Here is a 16855-nt window from a genome sequence, read left to right on the forward strand (position 1 = left end):
ATGGTTGCCCTGAGTTGAGTAGTGAGACTCCTTCAAACTCATCTAGAGAGAAGGCTATGTGCTCTCCAGGTTGGTTTTGTGGCCGATGGGGATGATAGCAGAGGGTGATGCGCGTTGAAGTCCCCACATATAATTGTTGGTGATTCTGCTGCATGTGCGAAGAGCTGTGTGAGCTGCAGTTCTCCTGGTTCTTCTCTATGTATTTTTCTATATATGTTGTATATATCTATCCTCTGGTTTAGCAGTGTGATTCTCACGGCTAGGGTTTCCACATTGTTGCCACAGGGGATTGGGTTGTGTGTTCTTGCTGTTGGGATTGAATTCTTGACGAGAATTGCCAATCCTCTGTCTGTGCCTACGCATGGGGTTGTGTAGACATTATATCCAGTTATTCTGAATTTTGTCCCAGTTGTTAGCATGGTTTTCTTGCAGTAGAATGATGTCCACATTTTTCTGTTTTGCAGACTGCAATTAGTGTAGCTGCCTTTGTCCTTATTCCACCAGCGTTCCAATTGATGATTTTCAGCATGATTGGTACGTTGAGGAGAACTGTCTGGGGTCCCTTGGTGCGAATGTTATTCCAGTTTCCTCTGTCATGCCTTCAGTGGTTGATGGTGATGATGAGGGTGAGTTGGTTGAGTTGAGGTGTGGTTTGATTTGGTCAGAGGATGTGGAAGGTGAGGGGTTGAGGGCGGATGTGGAAGGTAGAGGTGAGGGGGTTTGAGGAGTGGGTTTTGGTGCAGCTTGGGTCGCTGCCTCCTGCATAGTGGTAGAGGGGAGGGGGACTTGGAAGCTCCTTTGATGAAGCTCTTAAGAAGTACATCTATGCACTCTTGGATAGTTTCTGCATTGATGTCTCCCTTTATGATGCGTTTGGAGAAGTCTGTCAATCTGTCCCTGAGATCGACTGTTTTGATGTATATAGACCTTGGCAATGGCTTAGGTGCCTGTGGATTTGTTTGCTGGGGGAAGGTCTTCTTGATGCAGACCTGGAGCTGTTCCGTTTCCTGCTGAATCCTGCTTTCCCTCCTGGATTCCTCCAGCTCCTCCCTGGTATAGAACCTTCTTCTGGGCTGAGGTTTTGGTGCTGCCCTTCCTCTTGACAGGCTCCTCTCTCTTCTGGTTTCTTTGGGCAGAGCGGCCTTTACTCTTGCCAGTCTCTCCGGGCATCCCCAGGCCATGGCGATGTGTGCCTTGCCGCAGTTGGGGCACTTCGGTGTTGTGGTCTCCCCTGCTTTCCTTTTGGCAATGCAGTCTTCAGTTGGATGTTTCCTGCTGCATATTGCACAGGTCTCTTGCTTTGCCTGACATTGGCTCTTATGGTGCCCAAATTTCTGGCACTTGAAGCACCTTAGGGGTTTGGGTTCCGGGTATAAGTTTTTCACCCCATATCTCCGAACACTCCCAGATCAACTCTTTCTGGGATGGTCCCTACAAAGGTGACTAGTACAGCCTTGGTAAGTATACCTTGTTTATTCTTCATTCTAATCGCAGCTGTCACATTGGCTGCGCTCGTTAGGTGGCTTTCAGGCATTTCAAGTGGGTAGCCAACCACTACTGCTGAACAGAGGATTAAGTCCCTGAGTCAAGCCGTCTTGCAGAGGTGGAAGCTCGGACTGCTCTTCGCGTGCGGACGCTGGAGACTGGGAGCGTAGTATTGGGAAGGTCATTGCCGATAGACAGGGGCACCTGATTGGCCCGTTCGATCGGCTCTATGGTGCTGGCGGGCGGCGCCCTACGCGCCACCGTCGGGAGGAGTGAAGTCTCTTGGGTGGGTGTTTGAGCTGGGTCTCTCCTTCCCGATGTGTAGGGCCTCCAAGGAGGCGGAGGCGACGGTGGTCCGCCGCCTTATCGATAATTCTGATATTAGGAATAATGTCATTCCTAGTTATCCTGGTATTGTGGATGTTTTTAGAATGATTATGGATGACGCCTTCCTGAGCATGGCAGGATATCCTCTTCGAAAATCGCATAGTCGTCATACCAATGTAAGCGCCGGGGCATTCCTGGACGGGGCATTTGTACTGATAGACAACGTTAGTTTTTCTGAGAGGGTCCTGCATCACGGGGGCTGGATTGTTTTTCATAATCAGGCCACTGGTCTTCTTGCTCTTGTAGTAAATTATTAATTTAACTTTTTTCGCAGGGTCCGTGGGGGAGACGTTCCTTTCTATGATGGTACGAAGGGCTCGCTCGTCCTCTTTGTATTTCTTATGAAATACTCCCTTGTAAAAGAGAGTGACGTCTTCAAGGGCGGCAGGACGAGGCTCCTGCTGATACCATTTATCGATGTTTTTGCTAATTCATTTAGTGATGTCCCGGTTGGAATACCCGTTGTTATTTAAAACTTGGGCAACACGTTCTAATTTCATGTGCGTGTCCTTCCACGAAGAGCAGTGTGAGAGAGCTCTCCTGATGAAGGCGCTGATCGCAGTGCGTTTGTATCTCTCTGGACACTCGCTCTCACCGTTCAGGCACATGCCCAGGTTCGTGGGTTTTGTATACACCTGTGTTACGAAGCGCTCCTCCTGTTGCCCGACGAGGACGACAAGGAAGGGGAGGCGACGGTCACGGCAATGTTCGATGGTGAAGTTGAGTCTGCTGTGGTCGTGGAAGGCTTGTCGCAGGTGCTCTATTTCTTCCACCGTGCTGGCGCTGATGAAAGTGTCGTCAATATACCGGACGTACATAGATGGCTTCTCGATGTTGGCGAATACCCGACGTTCCACAGCACCCATGTAGAAGTTCGCGAAAAGTACTCCGAGGGGAGTACGTATGGGACTCAATTGCCATTTCTCCACCCGACCGAGGCCCATGGAGAAACGCCTTGAGATCGAGTACCTGCTGGACACCATACACAAGCATGAAGATCAAGGCACCATACATACTACGGACGCCCGGCAGCCCCTCCTCTTGGCCGAGGCCCTCACGGAACGCAGTGATTTCAAGGGTGATGTGATCGACAGGAGCCTGAGGGAAGCTGCCAAAGAACTCCGAGCGAAAGAGGATGTCACCGTCCGTCGGGCCGATAAAACCGCTGCATTTGTACTCATCCGCACTGAAGAATACCACCACAAGTTGGATGAGATACTGGCAGACAGCAGCAAATTCCAGAGAATCACCAAGAACCCGGTAGATGACATTAAACGTGAGGCTAATAGGATTATTGAGACTGTCAATTCAGCTTCCAATGCCCTTCACTTGCTACCGATCGTAGGGGACTACGACCTTGGCTACATATACGGGAACGTTAAAACCCATAAACCAAGGAACCCGTTACACCCCATTATTAGCCAAATTCCCGCTCCTACATACCAGCTTGCGAAGAAATTGAATACTATTTTGACTCCTTATGTTCCAGATAACCACAGTTTGAAGTCATCTGTCGAGTTTTTAGAATCCCTGAAAACGACACCCCCCGGAGGAGTTATTGCATCGATGGACGTGGAGTCCCTCTTCATGAACGTCCCCGTGGATGAAACAATTCAGATAATCCTGGATCGTGTATATAGAGACGACTCCACGCCCCCATTAAACATCCCTGAGCATGCCCTCCGAAAACTCCTTGATATTTGTACAAAAAAGGCCCCTTTCTCCACCCACAGAGGACATTATGTACACACAGAAAGACGGTGTAGCGATGGGTTCTCCCCTCGGAGTACTTTTTGCGAACTTCTACATGGGTGCTGTGGAACGTCGGGTATTCACCAACATCGAGAAGCCGTCTATGTACGTCCGGTATATTGACGACACTTTCATCAGCGCCAGCACGGTGGAAGAAATAGAGCACCTGCGACAAGCCTTCCACGACCACAGCAGACTCAACTTCACCATCGAACATTGCCGTGACCGTCGCCTCCCCTTCCTTGTCGTCCTCGTCGGGCAACAGGAGGAGCGCTTCGTAACACAGGTGTATACAAAACCCACGAACCTGGGCATGTGCCTGAACGGTGAGAGCGAGTGTCCAGAGAGATACAAACGCACTGCGATCAGCGCCTTCATCAGGAGAGCTCTCTCACACTGCTCTTCGTGGAAGGACACGCACATGAAATTAGAACGTGTTGCCCAAGTTTTAAATAACAACGGGTATTCCAACCGGGACATCACTAAATGAATTAGCAAAAACATCGATAAATGGTATCAGCAGGAGCCTCGTCCTGCCGCCCTTGAAGACGTCACTCTCTTTTACAAGGGAGTATTTCATAAGAAATACAAAGAGGACGAGCGAGCCCTTCGTACCATCATAGAAAGGAACGTCTCCCCCACGGACCCTGCGAAAAAAGTTAAATTAATAATTTACTACAAGAGCAAGAAGACCAGTGGCCTGATTATGAAAAACAATCCAGCATCCGTGATGCAGGACCCTCTCAAGAAAACTAACGTAATCTATCAGTACAAATGCCCCGTCCAGGAATGCCCCGGCGCTTACATTGGTATGACGACTATGCGATTTTCGAAGAGGATATCCTGCCACGCTCAGGAAGGCGCCATCCATAATCATTCTAAAAACATCCACAATACCAGGATAAATAGGAATGACATTATTCCTAATATCAGAATTAACGATAAGGCGGCAGACCACCGTCGCCTCCGCCTCTTGGAGGCCCTACACATCGGGAGGGAGAGACCCAGCCTCAACACCACCCAAGAGACTTCACTCCTCCCGACGGTGGCGCGTAGGGCGCCGCCCGCCAGCACCATAGAGCCGATCGAACGGGCCAATCAGGTGCCCCTGTCTATCGGCAATGACCTTCCCAATACTACGCTCCCAGTCTCCAGCGTCCGCACGCGAAGAGCAGTCCGAGCTTCCACCTCTGCAAGACGGCTTGACTCAGGGACTTAATCCTCTGTTCAGCCAATGAAAACGCAGCGCCCATCAGACAGAGCACCTGGGACACAATAAATACCGCCGAACGACCCCATTCTAATCAGTTCACGCTCACCTTTCCTTGAAAATGAACCGATGATACGGTTGGAAACGATGGAATTCAGTTACGCCCGTAGACTAAGATTTGTTAACCACTTTTGTTATCATATCAATAAATTATTATTTTTAGAAAACATTTCTTTAACCGAGATATGAACATCGGCCAGCTATTAGCAAATATCAGCCCTGATGAGAAGAGAATAATAAGAAGAATTGAAAAGACCATATATAAAATCAGTTCCACTGATGCTACCATCATCTTTAACAAAACATGTTTGAGAGAGGGTCTCCTACCTTCAAATAATAATAATAATAATAATAATAATATAAGGAGTATAATTACAATAATAATAGTGTCAAGAATAAAAGAATAATAATAATCAAAGCAATATTATTATTATTAATATTATTATTATTATTATTATTATTATTATTATTGTAATACTCCTGATATTATTATTATTATTGTTGTTGTTGTTAGTTGTTGTTATTATTATTATTATCATTATTTTATATTGTTAATATCAAAAGGATAATAATAATAATAATAATAATAAAATAATTGAAGTTACTAACAGGTATCATCAGTGAAAGGCTATACAACTACGTAGAGGAGACAAACACCATCCCCCACCAACAGAAAGGCTGCAGAAGGAAGTGTAGGGGCACAAAAGACCAGCTCCTGATAGACAAAATGGTAATGAAGAATAGTAGGAGAAGGAAAACCAACCTAAGCATGGCATGGATAAACTATAAGAAAGCCTTCGACATGATACCACACACATGGCTAATAGAATGCCTGAAAATATATGGGGCAGAGGAAAACACCATCAGCTTCCTCAAAAATACAATGCGCAACTGGAATACAATACTTACAAGCTCTGGAATAAGACTAGCAGAGGTTAATATCAGGAGAGGGATCTTCCAGGGCGACTCACTGTCCCCACTACTCTTCGTAGTAGCCATGATTCCCATGACAAAAGTACTACAGAAGATGGATGCCGGGTACCAACTCAAGAAAAGAGGCAACAGAATCAACCATCTGATGTTCATGGACGACATCAAGCTGTATGGTAAGAGCATCAAGGAAATAGATACCCTAATCCAGACTGTAAGGATTGTATCTGGGGACATCAGATGGAGTTTGGAATAGAAAAATGCGCCTTAGTCAACATACAAAAAGGCAAAGTAACGAGAACTGAAGGGATAAAGCTACCAGATGGGAGCAACATCAAACATATAGATGAGACAGGATACTAATACCTGGGAATAATGGAATGAGGGGATATAAAACACCAAGAGATGAAGGACACGATCAGGAAAGAATATATGCAGAGACTCAAGGCGATACTCAAGCCAAAACTCAACGCCGGAAATGTGATAAAAGCCATAAACTCATGGGCATTGCCAGTAATCAAATACAGTGCAGGAATAGTGTAATGGACGAAGGTAGAACTCCACTACATAGCCAGAAAACTAAGAAACATATGACAATACACAAAGCACTACACCAAAGAGCAAATACGGACAGACTATACATAACACGAAAGGAAGGAGGGAGAGGACTACTAAGCATAGAGAACTGCGTCAACATCGAGAACAGAGCACTGGGGCAATATCTGAAAACCAGTGAAGACGAGTGGCTCAAGAGTACATGGGAAGAAGGACTGATAAAAGTATACGAAGACCCAGAAATATACAGAGACAGGAGAATGACAAACAGAACAGAGGAATGGCACAACCAAGGCAAAAAGAATTTCAACAGGTCAACCCACGGCCGCTTGAAATTTTTGTCGTATGCGCATCCATGACGTCATTAGGTTCAAAAGAGGTCCAAGGCTGAATCTATGGTCAGTCTGTAATGAGCGGGCCAGAAGGTCAGACATCCATCTCTCTCCATCTCAACCTGTCTCACGGCCTTGCTCTGTCCCAAGGTCATATTGGTCCCAAGGCCAACAGAATTTTAACTCGCACCAACTTGTTATGCGCAGTGCGTGACTGTACAAATTATTCGATAGGAAAATCAATTTATAATTATAATCGGTTTCCGAAAGATAAAGAAACACAAGACAAATGGATTCAGCAAAGGATGCAAATATTGCTAGCAGATAGGTGGTTTGATATTTTTAATTCAAGGGTATTCACAGATTCAAATAGTAAATCCTCAAGAAATGCCTATGGGGCAAATTTGGCAACACAAAATCAAATTTTGGAACAAATGATTGAGACTGCAAATGAAATGAGAGTCTGTGGGAAGAATTTCTTGTATTAATTTCAGAAAGGGCTAATACTTTCTTCAAAATCCCTCTCTAAACTGTACCGAATGTTAAATGAGAAATATAATGTAACCTACTTGCTGACCTACAGATTGGACCAAGATTGTTTAGAGCAATTTTTCTTCTGTCTTAGACAAATGAATATAAATTATGATAATAACAATAGTAATAATGATAGCCATAATAATAAAAACAATAATAATAATAATAATATAAGGAGTATAATTAAAATAATAACAATAATAGTAATAATAGTATCAAGAGTAAAAGAATAATAATAATTATAGCAATATTATTATTATTATTATTATTATTATTATTATTATTATTATTATTATTATTATTATTATTATTATTTTATATTATTAATATCAAAAGTAGAATAATAATAATAATAACAGTATAATTAAATGTGATTATGAATAAGCAGTCAGAGAGAGGCAGAGAGGAGAGAAAGAAAACGCGAGAGAGAGAGGACACGTATCTCAGTTGTTGAACCTAGTGACGTCACATTAATAACGGCTATCCATGCGAAAGCTGCGCGTGGGTTGACCTGTAAAATTCGATTGGCCTTGGGCACAACAAACCAATGCACGGACAATACATGAGACATACTAAAGAGCTGGCCAGCGATGACACATGGCAATGGTTACAGAGGGGAGAGCTCAAGAAGGAAACTGAAGGAATGATAACAGCGGCACAAGATCAGGCCCTAAGAACCAGATATATCTAAAGAACGATAGATGAAAATAACATCTCTCCCATATGTAGGAAGTGCAATACGAAAAATGAGACCATAAACCACATAGCAAGCAAATGTCCGGCACTTGCACAAAACCAGTAGAAAAAGAGACATGATTCAGTAGCAAAAGCCCTCCACTGGAGCCTGTGCAAGAAACACCAGCTACCTTGCAGTAATAAGTGGTACAAGCACCAACCTGAAGGAGTGATAGAAAACGATCAGGCAAAGATCCTCTGGGACTGTGGTATCAGACCAGACGTGACATTGATTGATAAAATCAAGAAGAAAGTATCACTGCTGATGTCGCAATACCCTGGGACACCAGAGTTGAAGAGAAAGAAAGGGAAAAAATGGATAAGTATCAAGACCTGAAAATAGAAATAAGAAGGGTGGGATATGCCAGTGGAAATTGTACCCATAATCATAGGAACACTAGGCACGGTCCCAAGATCCCAGAAAAATAATCTGGAAAAACTAGAGGCTGAAGTAGCTCCAGGACTCATGCAGAAGAGTGTGATCCTAGAAACGGCGCAAATAGTAAGAAAAGTGATGAACTCCCAAGGAGGCAGGATGCAACCCGGAACCCCACACTATAAATGCTACCCAGTCGAATTGGAGGACTGTGATAATGCAAAAAAAAAAAAATTAATAATAATATTAATAATAACAGTATAATTAAATGTGATTATGAATAAGCAGTCAGAGAGAGACAGAGGAGAGAAAGAAAGCGAGAGAGAGATGACACGTGTCTCAGTTGTTGAGCCTAGTGATGTCACATTAATAATGGCTAGCCGAGCGAAAGCTGCGCGTGGGTTGATCTGTAAAATTCTATTGGACTTGGGTTTTTCCTTCTGCATTAGTCATCGCGGGAGAAAGGAGATTTTGAAGGTAGGCTCTCTTTGTGGGCGCTACAGGCTTATCTAGGTCTCTAGGAGGACTGTAAAAGGACTTATCTGACAGTTTGTATATGTATGCCCACTGGCTGACTGGTGACGAGGGAGACGATTCCAACACTGACAAAACCTTATGGAAAAGTTTTCTGCTTTAATTCAGACTCATTAGATATAACTCTAGTCTATGTAAGTTGTCGTCGGAGATGGTTACTCAAGAGTTTACATTTGAGACTTTGGGCTTTATCATAATGTACTTTCCATCCGTTCCAAAATATTTAAATGTCTTGATAGCTTAATAAAGTACAGGCTTTCATAGGCTGCTTTATCTCTATATCCTCAAGGATACTCTGTACTACCAGGTCCAATTTAACACTATTAGCAGTTGTCTAAAAAGTCTAATATATTTAGACACCGCAACGAGGATAGTTAGTTCTGGGACTTTCTGTACGATAGTGGTTGGTTGGGATGTTTCAGCGTTTGCTGATGCTTACAGCGTTCGATTTGAAATAAAATCTTAATCCAGGCTCTTATGGGAAGCCTTGGTCACTTTTATTTTAGCCTGGTACATAATCTGAAATGCTCAACTTTAACAAAATCTTCCATGAACTCTAGGTAGTAATGCGTGTTTCTGTCGTCGGATTCTTTCATACCAGAAGCAATCTGCATATCAACATAAAAACTGAAACTAAAAGCTGGCTAAATGTATGTCAGTAATCCAGCTGATTTTTTTTATTACTATAATATGAATTATAAAGAAAATTTCCCCAGCACCTTGGAAATTCTATGTGGGTACATCGTTTTTGCAAAAGGTCAGTACTGAAATAATACTTTCACAGAATTTTTACTTGCAATATTGAGTTTAATCGTGATAAATTCTTTCTCTCTCTCTCTCTCTCTCTCTCTCTCTCTCTCTCTCTCTCTCTCTCTCTCTCTCTCTCTCTCTCGTGATTTTCTTATATAGTCCAATCTTGAATGCTCGACAAGTTTAAGAATTGTTTTGATAACAGATGATCGTACTGGGTCGGCTTTATCACATTTAATGATATAAAGTTGACTAATATATGAATTTGAAATTTAGATTTATATCATTTCTTTGCCAATGAGGCATTTTAATATTCTTGCAGATATCTGCAATACATAAAATATCAATGAGGCAGTACACTATACGAATTTAGAGAGAACAGTTTGGTAACTTTTGTTAGTGTGATATCTCACACGTTAGGGTCTCGAAATTTGAGAAACAAGCGGAGCTGGCGAATAGTTTTAAACTGCTGAATTTAAATGAGTTTGGGCCTTGTCCTTTTAGCATCTTACGTGAAATACTGCTTTTGGGAAAGTTTGAATTCACTGCTATCAAGGTATGAAAAGTATGAAGGTGGTAGAGTTTGGTGAATATAATGTATATATATGTTAGAGAGAAAGAAACAAAACTGTAAGAAGTGAAGGTTCATCATGCAGTCCACACTGGGCACTGCTGCTATATGGCTTCAAGAAAGAATCAGGCTTCTCTCTATAATAAAATATGTATATGTGCTACCGCAGCAAGTTAAGATTATAAAAGAAAATATGACATTACCAAATTTATCATTTTCGGTGAATTTTTATGTGCTTTAAAAGCCATTCAAGATTATTTTCCTTGAAATACTTCTTTATAAGTGGCTAAGGCTTCATCGTACAAAAGATATGAAAACGACATGAATATTGAAACGATACCAGTTAGCAAAAAGAGCTCTTGAATATAAGATAACTTTTTCTTATGACAGCTCACTTCATATTCTCATGGTCCTAAAACATGCAAAGTGGGTGATGATAATTTTGAAGGGGTAAACGGATTTGTGGATTATTTCTATTTTAGCAACTTTTACTGTAATTTGAAAAGACACCCTCTTGCAATATGTTTGTGAAGTTACCATTCATGCAATACTATTATTCATATTTTAAATCAAAATATCATAGAAAATGATACGTCAGTGCTTCACACTTAACTTTTGTTTTTAATGTAAATGTTTATAGATTAATCGGTAACTTCTTTTTGGCTGATTAATCGGGTTTAATAATCCATTGTTTTTTTTATTATTGTTATTAATTTGTATAGCAAGAAAATTATGGTCGACGAAAAACTCAGAAAGCATCGTTTCCCAGGACACAGACACTAAGCCCACCAGTATCAATGCAATCTACCCTACTTCCAGCACTCGAATTCGTTGATCTGTGCAACTAGAAATAGAAATGTAGCATTGCTTGTTTTCTCATTCCCCGTTAATATACAAGTGAATGATTAAGTACACCAATAATCTGTTCCAATGAAACAGAATATTTTTTTCTAGTAGGCTACATTCCAATTGTAAAACATCACTCAACAAGTGACAGGTTAATGCTAAGTAATATAGGTTGTTAACTCTCATACCATATTGTGTCCTGCAAGGTGGGAGGGAGGGTTGGAATAGGCGCTGTTACCAGACAGGAGAATTTAGCTAAGTATCACTTCAAACAACATTTACTACTTAAATTTTAATCTCAATTAAACTCTAGGCAGCAACCCCCTGCAATGGAGTGTTTCCGTCAGTGCAACTCCCACGGAGCACTGTAGGCGCATATCTTTAACCTCTTTCGTTCCTTCTACTATACCCCAGTTCATACACTCTTTCTTCAACGTTACTTTCCACCTTCCCCAAACAATTATTTCAATAATATTCGCAACGATGAAAGATCTCATAGTTCCCAGGGATTGACGTTTGGCCAAAATTTTGCATTCCAGTTCTAATTTAAACTCACAACCACTTTATCACAATATAGTCTACCAAATTAAATGCCTTTGGTGGCTGTTAACCATTTCAGAAACAGCGGACAATGTAAATACTTGTTTTCCTATACTCAGATAAATATAAGCTGGGCATATCGAAAAAACAACTGAACACCGTGTATGTACTGAGGATGTTCGTTCCTTGTCCATTTAGGTGGGAAATTCAGATTCCTGGTAACTTTCATGACACGAAGTGATGACTCCTTAATTACCGCTCTTTCACATGTTATTGCCATAGGTTGTGCTGATGAATGACAGTTCAGTGGCAATGAAAAGTAAAGACCAGCAAAATCAACCTAATTCTATCATATGCACTGAAGTAGTAGCTTCATAATTGTGATTATGAATTTTTGTTACGTATAGTTAATCACATGACTAATTTCATATAACAACACATAACTCCACTGTAAATAATAGATGGCCGAGAATACAAAGCAGATTAATTGATAATCGGTAACCGGCCTCTTTTCATATTGATGCATCCATATTACTTTCTTGCTTTTTAAAAGTTGTATTTTGAACAAAATCCTCTAGATTTAGACGCAGTCTATTAGGCGAGTTTCACAATCATCCTTTTCTCTTCCATATCCAGCCACTATTTTTTTTCTTACATAAAAATCTACAGTAAGGAAAATCAAGAATGGAAAACAATATTCCCTTTTAGGACTCACTGTTTACTGCAAATTCACCTGATAAGACCCCGTAAAATTTACCCCGAAGCACTTCGTTCAAAGATGATATAATGACACAAGAAATCCCAAAATATCCAGTGTCATACAATGTATTTCCTTTTACTAGAATCTTCCCACGTTCGAGTCAGATTTCCAGCTTCCTCTGATATGCTCATAGTCTTAGGTAAACTGATGATGTCAAATTCCAGATTCTTCCAATGGTATGAATTGCACCTCAGTACACCTTGGTCTCTCTTCAGCTCGTGTTATAGCCAGTATTCGATCACATTTACAAAAAATCCCCAAACTCTCGAGACGATTAAACTGTTTTCTCTACTCTACTAACCAGTGTGAAAAATATATACTAATTATTTTAAAAGGGTTACATAACCACCGAAATCAGCTTCTTGTTTTTAGCAATACATTAATGTCTTCGAAAAACAAACAACGGGGAATAATTTTAATACAAATACATATAATATATACACGCAGAGTTATGTTTGAAGCCTTTACAATCTTTATATCTTATTCAGTAAGGTACGTTGATACTTAACTATTAAAAGAGCAGTGGTAAAAGGAGTTTCTTATTTTAAGAAGTATCCAAACTACTGACCTAAAAATGGTTTGCAGCAGATAAAGATTTTTTTTTTTTTTGACAGAATATTATTTCTGAGCAAAATATCATAAAACAAAAGGTTTAACCAGATATCGGTCGCATAGCTAGGATTCATCTTGTCAAAGATAAGAAATGAAAGCGAATTTCGCGCAAAACAATAGTCCTCTGACCTTATGCAATTTCACTTTGCAGTAGGCTATTTTCATAAATTAAGAAAATATTCACCATGCATAAAGTCAGGACGATACATAAAAGTATTGTAATGTTCTTTTGGGCAAAATTTTTTAAAATAAAAATATTGCTATCTAAACAGTAATTAAACACAACTTAGACAAACACATAAACAAACTAAGGTGCAATAATGAGCCCTTTGTAGGAATATTTGACATTTTGTGTATTAAAATTAACTTATTATGTGGATCACTTACGTCTGAAGTCATAGACGCTGCTGTGATTATAATAGTTCATAATACAAATATATGTCGTCTCTCTCTCTCTCTCTCTCTCTCTCTCTCTCTCTCTCTCTCTCTCTCTCTCCCCTGCTACTTTGTTTATTTACTATGATAGAGGCTGGAAGATATGTCACTTAGTCGCATTTTATTTTGAAGTTTCAGCCCTCTCCCATAGAGGCTTAGAGAAAGATGTGTTTCCACTGATGGTCTTGTCTCATTGTATGTTGCTATTTGAATTTTTTTAAGGAATACCTTTTTAAAATGTTCATAATACAAAGGATGTTATAAGTTTTTTTTATAGAAGGCACACTTTCAGGCAACATTTTCGCATATACACTTATAAAAAAAGATTATATTTCATCAAAGGATTACTCTGACATTTTCTTAAATTCAGTGACAATTTAGCGTCGCTATGTCAACGATGTCTCGACTTGTAGAAGAAATTGTTAATTAAGTATGTGCCATTTGTTAACTAACTATTAAGCAGTGATAAAAGTTATTATTTCTTTACTAGCCTGGGCTCTTTGCAACCTGTGAAGCGGCAATCAACTATTTCTATCGTTGCAAATCCTCCCTCTCATAAGGCAGCCAACAGACAACTTCTAAGTTAATTAATTAAAAAAATAAAGAAAAAAAAAAAACATGAATTGCTTCCTCATGCCCCAGTGTTTTTCTGGTATGAAGAGAATTCCCTGCGAGATGTGCATCATCGTTTACTTCTTAACTGTTTTATTCCGAGGATTTATTGAAGCTTTATTTTATTTTTTTTTTAAATCAGATTTCTTACCACTCGGTCCTTGCTAAAGTCACACTGGATTTGAAAAGGCCCCTTTCAAGAAGGAAATGAATCATTCCATGCCTCGCTTTAGTATCCAATTTAACTGCCAGTGCAACGTAAATGAGAAATGTTTTGATATCTCCAAATGAGAAAAGCTAAAAGGTACTAAAACCTCAATTTATCACAAATATAATTTGTGAAATCGGAGATGACATTATTATAGAAATGAACAACATGCACGAAATAAAAAAAAATAAAAAACACACACACATACAGCTAATATAAGAGAACGACAAACGATTTGTTTAAAGATTATTATAGTTTGTAAAATTATTTTTTATAATAATAATTACCTATAAAATTTTAGTATTTTCTTAAGTAGGAACTTTGATGCTGTTTCAGAGCAAATCATTGTCAAAAGTGATAATTCCCTTGTAAAAGAAATAATGACTGCATCGAGAAAAGTTCATGGGAATGGCTTCGAGATTCCAATGTTAAGAGTATTACTTTTTAAATATGAATACAACAGCTCGGAGCTTTTTTCATGAGAGTTTCTAGCTATTCTTATAATATATAATATAAAGCTCTAACACACGCGAGCACACACCAACACACAGGTGAGGAATAGAGCGAATGTTTTTATGATAAGGTATAAATGTCAGAGAGAGAGAGAGAGAGAGAGAGAGAGAGAGAGAGAGCAGCAGCAGCAGCAGCAGCATTGCGCAGAGCACCTTTAACTATGCTTGCATAGTGCAGGTTTGGTGCGCTTGAAGCGTTCTCAGCTGCACATGAATTAGTTAACTCCCTTTCAAACATGAGAGCCATTTGTGAGGACTTCGGGTGTTCTACAGTTATATAAATCGTTATATACTGAGCAAAAGGATTTAAATAGAAAAATGAGATAGTTTTAAAAATGGTAAAATAATGATCATTTTGCCTTTGTTCAATTAGAAAATTCTATTATCAATCTGACTGCTCTTCTGTGAACAGGTAACAATTTTAGTTGACGAAAATAATTTTAAAATGCCATATCTATGAATGAATTCTCTCTCTCTCTCTCTCTCTCTCTCTCTCTCTCTCTCTCTCTTCTCTTCTCTCTTCTCTCTCTCTCTCTCTCTCTCATTCCCTGAGTGTAACTCTGGGGCACAGGTGGGATTCACGAGGAGGTTACTGCGGGTGAGAATCGACTCTCATCGGAGAATTATAGTAGGATCTCCAATCCAGAACATTTTAATATCAGTCTCATTCCAAAATTTATATCTCCCATCGAACAAGTGATTTCAGCATCGTAGGTCAAGCATAAAATCCTCAGGAATTGCTTACACTGGAGTCACTGCTTATCAAACAACTAGTCCCCCAGTTAAATGCCAAAACCTCCTCTACTCAACTTTACCCGAGTTGACTCTCTGTATAAGCATTCTGTCTTTTGCTCTCTCCTCCTAAGATTGGTTAGCAGTCTGTAGTACTGTTGTGTTTTTTAGCTTCATTGTATTTAACGAATTTTAAGCTTCTTGTGATTTCTTAAGTATTTACAGTAACTTTTTGAGCAATTTATTCATTAGACAACTGGTCTCTGAAGTTGCAATAAAGAAATTATTACGAGAAGTTGGAAATAAAGAAACATTGAAGTAAATTGGTTTCCCCGGTCCAGCCTTAGGCCGACCTCTCACGTCAGATGGGATTTGTCAGGCGGGCCACTCACAGTCGATCTGGTTGTACGATGAGAACGGAGTGGGAGGAGACTCTAAAAAAGATTAAGTTGGCAGCCACACAGTTCGGATGTGGAGGGGTGGGGGCGGGGGGGGGGGGGGGGGGATATCTCATAATGAACTATGTTCAGACTGTGCCGTTGCAGTCAGTATAACAATAAAAAAACATGAAAAAGAATATTGGGTCAATGATTGGTTGCTGAAGAATGAAAACTCATATATATTGCTTTTAAAGGAAATACAGGTAGCTCACAGGGATAACTATGATAAACGCAAGGGTGGACAAGGCAACATTCAATTTTGTAGGAAGATTATAACGGTCATGCATATATATATATATATATATATATATATATATATATAATATATATATATACTATATATATATATATATATATGTCTAAGGGACGAAACGTCTTATGTACCACTTCCTGATTTCTTAGATGCCTCTACTTTCTTTAATTCCTTAATTCTTTCCAATATGAAGGTCTTATATTTATTATTTATCTTCTTGTTCACCATATATATTAATATTTATATATATATATATATATATATATATATATATATAGATATTATATATATATATATATAGATATATATATATAATATATATATGGTGAACAAGAAGATAAATAATAAATATAAGACCTTCATATTGGAAAGAATTAAGGAATTAAAGAAAGTAGAGGCATCTAAGAAATCAGGAAGTGGTACATAAGACGTTTCGTCCCTTAGACATGATATATATACATATACTCTTTTCTTATTTCTTAACATACTGGATTTTGTGAAATTTTATATAATTGCAATTTACTTTATGAGTGTAAACAAAATTAAGTTGCATAAAACTTTCTTTCACCACAGTGATGTTGGAGACTGAAGGACGTAACGTTTCTAGATCCTGGAGTAACGACAATATATATATAATATATTATATATATATATATATATATATATATATATATATATATATATAGATATTAGA

The sequence above is a fragment of the Macrobrachium nipponense genome, chromosome 16 (assembly GCF_015104395.2).
Source record: "Macrobrachium nipponense isolate FS-2020 chromosome 16, ASM1510439v2, whole genome shotgun sequence".
Taxonomy (NCBI): Eukaryota; Metazoa; Arthropoda; class Malacostraca; order Decapoda; family Palaemonidae; genus Macrobrachium; species Macrobrachium nipponense.